This window comes from Octopus bimaculoides, chromosome 25 (genome assembly GCF_001194135.2).
Source record: "Octopus bimaculoides isolate UCB-OBI-ISO-001 chromosome 25, ASM119413v2, whole genome shotgun sequence".
In the NCBI taxonomy this organism is placed as follows: domain Eukaryota; kingdom Metazoa; phylum Mollusca; class Cephalopoda; order Octopoda; family Octopodidae; genus Octopus; species Octopus bimaculoides.
Genome location: NC_069005.1, coordinates 14,119,950 through 14,125,432, shown reverse-complemented (window position 1 = coordinate 14,125,432; position 5,483 = coordinate 14,119,950). Strand labels below are relative to the sequence as shown.

At 35.6% G+C, this 5,483-nt stretch overlaps 1 long non-coding RNA gene across 2 annotated transcripts in view; it reads right to left on the bottom strand.

Moving 5' to 3' along the window:
- Window positions 1-5,483, bottom strand: part of LOC128250794 (uncharacterized) — a 179,593-nt gene that overhangs the window by 115,619 nt on the left and 58,491 nt on the right. Inside the window, exon 2 of one of the 2 annotated variants that reach the window (XR_008266776.1) lies at window positions 2,614-2,766. This is a non-coding gene — a long non-coding RNA (uncharacterized LOC128250794). The remainder of the gene's footprint in view (window positions 1-2,613; window positions 2,767-5,483) is intronic. The other variant, XR_008266775.1, reaches the window with a different exon arrangement.

The window sequence follows — 5,483 nt, the reverse complement described above, 5'->3', positions numbered from 1 at the left end:
CATTAGGAAGGGCATCCAGCTGTAGAAACTCTGCCAAATTAGATTGGAGCCTGGTGTTGCCATCCGGTTTCACCAGTCCTCAGTCAAATCGTCTAACCCATGCTAGCATGGAAAGCGGACGTTAAACGATGATGATGATGATGATGCGGGTGACACGTAAAAGCACCCACTACACTCTCTTAGTGGTTGGCGTTAGGAAGGGCATCCAGCTGTAGAAACTCTGCCAAATCAGATTGGAGCCAGGTGTAGCCATCTGGTTTCACCAGTCCTCAGTCAAATCGTCCAACCCATGCTAGCATGGAAAGCAGACGTTAAACAATGATGATGATGATATAATGGTTTAATTAATCATGTGCATGGTGGTCAGCAAGAATCATAACTATGACATACATATTCATACATAATACCTTCCAGCAGATTTGAATGTGAGTATGCTAATTGCTATTGTATTTTGACTGTTTAGTTATAACACACTCAATTCCACTTATGCACCATAAATCAAGAGTGTTATGAACACACATTTGCCTGAAAGGAGACATTCTCCTCTAACGATGAAATACACTAGTGATTAGCATATTCCCATTCCAATCTACCAAAACACAATTCAGAACGAATATTTATGTCATCATTGTGGTTCGTGTTCACTCTATGCAAGACAATTTATTATCAGCTGGCAAACATCAGAAAATGATTTGTTTGCTAAATCCGATAAATGAGAACAAAAACTCATTTAAATTCATTGGTCCAGGTAGCTTTGGTTGAAGAGACACAACAAGGTTGAAACACTGGTGTTCCAACACAAAAAGTCAAAGTCCTTTTACTTGAGTATGTTATGAATACACATTTGTTCTGAAAGGAAGTGTTATTCTCCACTGACAAAATACAATGGTGATTAGCATATTTATGTCTGAATCTACCAGACTGTATAATTACTTATTAATGAGTCAATTAGAGAGCTCAGATTTGAGAAAATAATCAGTGGTATTTCAAAGTCATCCATACACACAAGGGTGAAGTTTAAATAGGGATTTATTGATTGTGAAAGTGTGCAGTGACCACATAAGTTGATCACAGCATTGATGTGTTCATTAGCAAATAGAAAGGACTTTAAAAAAAAAAAAAATTTTACTCACTTTATATGTAGGGTCTCTACATACTAGTGAGCATATGTGGGGGAGTTGAATTATTGAAATATGAGTAACTCTTCATTAGTAATGTAACACATCAAAACCTTTGAATGGAGTTTAAGGCAAATCTCAGAATGCCTTTTTTAAATGGAATTGTGCAGCTTCCCAGTTACAGAAACTAATGGAACATAAATTCATTTCTGAGATAGGAAATTGATGCCCAGGAATCACTATCATGCAAATATATATGAAAATACCTACATGGAATTCACTTCTCTGTAAAGTAACATGACAATAAATACAAACCACATTCACAATGGACACCAATAATCATCAATCCTATTATCACTTTTCATACAAATTCATGCAATAATTATTTTGAAAAGTTTCGCTTGAGACGAACTGCATTTCATCAAAATCTCAACTTTCAAACAAGATTGGGAGATTTATATAGAGAAAATGTTACAGAATCATTTGGGGGGCATAACTTTCACAAGCCAGGAGGAGGTCGAAACTGACATTTCAGAGTTCTTTGCTTTGAAACCAAAAGAATTTTACATCGATGGGATTAAAAAGCTTGTAAATAGATGGAAGGAAGTCATAGATAATCAGGGAAAGTACATTGATGATTAAATTTCAATTAAATATAACATTTAATCACTTGTTTTCTTCATTCAAAATTTGGACAGAACTTATGGGATGACCTGATACTTACATAGATTGTTTTGAATTTGGATTAAACTCTCAGAATTTCAACATTTATCAGTTGCACCACACCACAATGAATAGCCTAATTAATCTATCCTGCTCTAGTAATTCAGCTAAATTGAGAAATTACTCTAAAAATTCTGGAAATGTTAATATGCTCCTTACTGAAACCTGTTTGTTGAACTAAGTTTATTATTATTATTATCATCATCATTATTATTATGAGCATTGAGTTTAAAGCCAGCATGGCTACAAAGGTCCTTCAAATTTGAATATTTGCATCTGGAACATTCATTTGCAAAACTGAGATAATACCTGTATTCAGCTATGTAGTTTGAATCATGTAGATTACTGTATTTTACCTATGGAAGGACATAACAATCTGTATTACTATAAACTGTAACAAACTCCTCGTGGTATAAGACCAGCAATTTGCATTTTCAGAGGTGCAAGAGGTTTTAATGAAGATTTGCTATGTCTCTGCAAACCTGATAGTCTCCAAATATCAAGTAAAAAAATAAACACAAAGTATAAAGCAGCAGCTTTGCTTGTAGTCAATATGCTGCAAGCAGATCACTGCCAAACACTACAAACAAGGCTTTACTTGTTTACAACATCCAGTAAAATCTTGATCCGAACCCTCAAATCACAGGTATTCACACACAAATGAAAATTTAACATGCTTTAAATACAGAAAGAAAAATCAATGAGATTTTGATAGGGGGGGGGGGAGAAAGTTTTAAATAGGTTAGTAAGCTTACTAAAGCAAAAGAATTACCGTATTGTCTTGTGACAAGTATTAATGTACATGTCCAGTGTATAGACTCAGTCAGGGCTGGCTTGTAACAGCCAAGACATCCAAGTTGGTACATCCTTTCAACACTGCTTCACAACACATCCATAGAGATGCAGCAGCACAGAGGAAAACCTGCTGATAGATAAACACATGAGTAAATAGTCGCATAAAAATAATTCCACAAACAATAACATTAGCTGCAAAATTGTTACAGTGGTGAAGTGGAAAGAAAATTTACTTATCATTGTTGTTGTTGTTTGTCTCTAATATTTTTGTATTGTAACAATTCCCAGAATTATAAGCTGAGCAAGTTCAACTTCTGAAACCTAAAATTCCATGTGATTTCATTTGTTTACTTCTTGTTTCATTAATTTGGTAATATTATATACAAACTCTTGACTAGTATCAAAGTAAAATATCCTAGATGACTGTCATTTCATAAATGTGACATTTATTATCTTGACTCCATTATCTACATTTATGATGACGGAAACATTGTTTTTGCATCAAGCCAAAATCCCTCACTTTTAACAAGTGGCACAGTTGAATTAACCTTTGCCTATTATTAGTACTTAGGTTATTAGCACAGTAACAATGATTTCTGACTTTGGCACCAAGCTAAATACTTTGCAGGAGGAATGTAACTAATGTAATTGACTCCAGAACATAACCAGTACTTATTCTATTGCCCCTGATGGGAGAAAAGGCAAACACACCCTAGTTGGATTTGTACTCAGAACCATCATCATCATTTCATGTCTATATTCCATGTGGGTATGGTTTGGACAGTTTGACGGGACCCAGCTCATCAGAGGGCTGCATTAGGCTCCAATGTCTGCTTTGGCAAGGTTTCTGCAAATAGATGTCCTCCCTAATGTCAACCATGACAGTGTAATGGGTGCTGTTTGCATGGCATCTGCACTTACGGCTACTAAATAATTTGCAAGACAAAACCCCTTGATAGATTTGGGGATGCAGAATTGAGGGATGTGGCTTTAAGTCAAATACTGGAAACATGTAACTAAATAATGCAGAGTAGTCTACTGTTTTTCCATTCACTACCCTTGTTCACACAATACTGTACATGAGCATGAACTTAAAAGAGATAATTAATTAATGCTGGTATATTGATGATGCAGTTGTAAGCGACTTGGCACATAAAAAACAAAGCACCTTCTCTAGTCATACAGACTCATAAGAGCAGTTCCCCAGATTCTCATGTCCACCAATCAACCTGCACCCTAGCTTCCACAATCTCGTAAACTCACTCACCTATCCATCCTCTCCAGTCCTGGTTCACTCCAGTAACTTGGATATACAGCCTTTTCCCCCCTCTCTGTCACATCTTCACCATTTCTCTCTCCTCATCAGAGTAAGCCATATCTCTCTTCTAATGCAAGACACTTTTCTGTCTCTCCATACTACTCCCCCTCACTTGAGGGGTCTTGTCTTGTAAGTTCTTGGCAACCTCACTGCTGCTGGTCCCACGTAAAAAGCACCCAGTACACTAAGTAGTGGCTAACTTTAGGAAGGGGAACCAGCCATAGAAACCATGCCAAAAGAGACAACAGCGCTTGGTGTAGTCATCTGACTTGCCTGTCCCTGTCAAACTTTCAACCCATGCCAGCATAGAATAGACATTAAATGATGACGACGACAAGGAGACCAAAACAAAGACAGCTCCTCTTTCTCATTCAAAGCCTAAAAATGCATATGAAAAAACAAATGTTCAGACCAGAGTAATGATTAAGTTGCATACAAATTTGTCAAATTGAAATTTATTGCTTTCCTCAGCACAAACAGACCTTACTGCCACCCCACTGGTTTTTATAAAGTTGAAGTTCTCTCTTGGTATTACTAAAATAGTTCCTTAACTCCTTCTCCAGAGGAAAGGAAAGGTCAAACCAAATATGAACTTAAAATAGAAATGAACACAAGATATTTTGATTTACTGTTTGTCACTCTCTTTTCTTAATACAAATAATAATAATTCTAACTTTGGTGCAAGGCCAGCAATTTTGAGGGGTAGGGGTAGGTTGATTCTGTTGACCTCAGCACTTGACTGGTACTTATTTCATTGACCCTGAAAGGATGAAAGGCAAAGTTGACCTTGGCAGAATGTGAACTCAGGGTGTTAAGAGCCTGAATGAATGCAACTAAGCATTTTTTTAATAGATGCTAAAGATTCTTCCAGCTCACAACAACAATAAAATCATAATAATAATAATAATAATAATAATAATGATAATAATGATGATGAAGAAGAAGAACAATAATTAAGGATAGTTTTATCATTGAAAACCAGTCAATAAATTAAGCGTTAATCCTTTAACATTCAGATCACTCTGTGAAATGTAAAGCTTATTTATTCACATTTTGAATTAATCATGCATTTACCTGTAGCTTTGAGATTTCGATGGTGTGATTGTTTATATTTAGAATGACATTACCAAGTAAGTGTGAGAGGGTAGATCTGGTCAGTATGAATATAAAGCAGGTAAAATATTTTAACCAATTATGGCCGATTTAAATGTTAAATGGTTACAATTTACCAAGCATGTTTTATAAAGGTGTGCAACACTTCAGAATTACAAGAAATAGCAATACAATTGAATGTTATCTGTGGCCCTTTACAAACTACTGAATGAAATTTTTTTTTTTTTTTAATGTGGAGAAATTCAATGAAGAGAAAGAAAAAAGAAAAAAATTCTAAAGACAGACTTATGTCATTTTTTCTGGCAGCATGAAGGAGTCTGGAGAAAGGAAGAATGGTGTTTTATAATCAGCATCATAGGTGCAGGCATGGCTGTATGGTTAAAAGGCTTGCTTTGCAACTACATGAATTCAAGTTC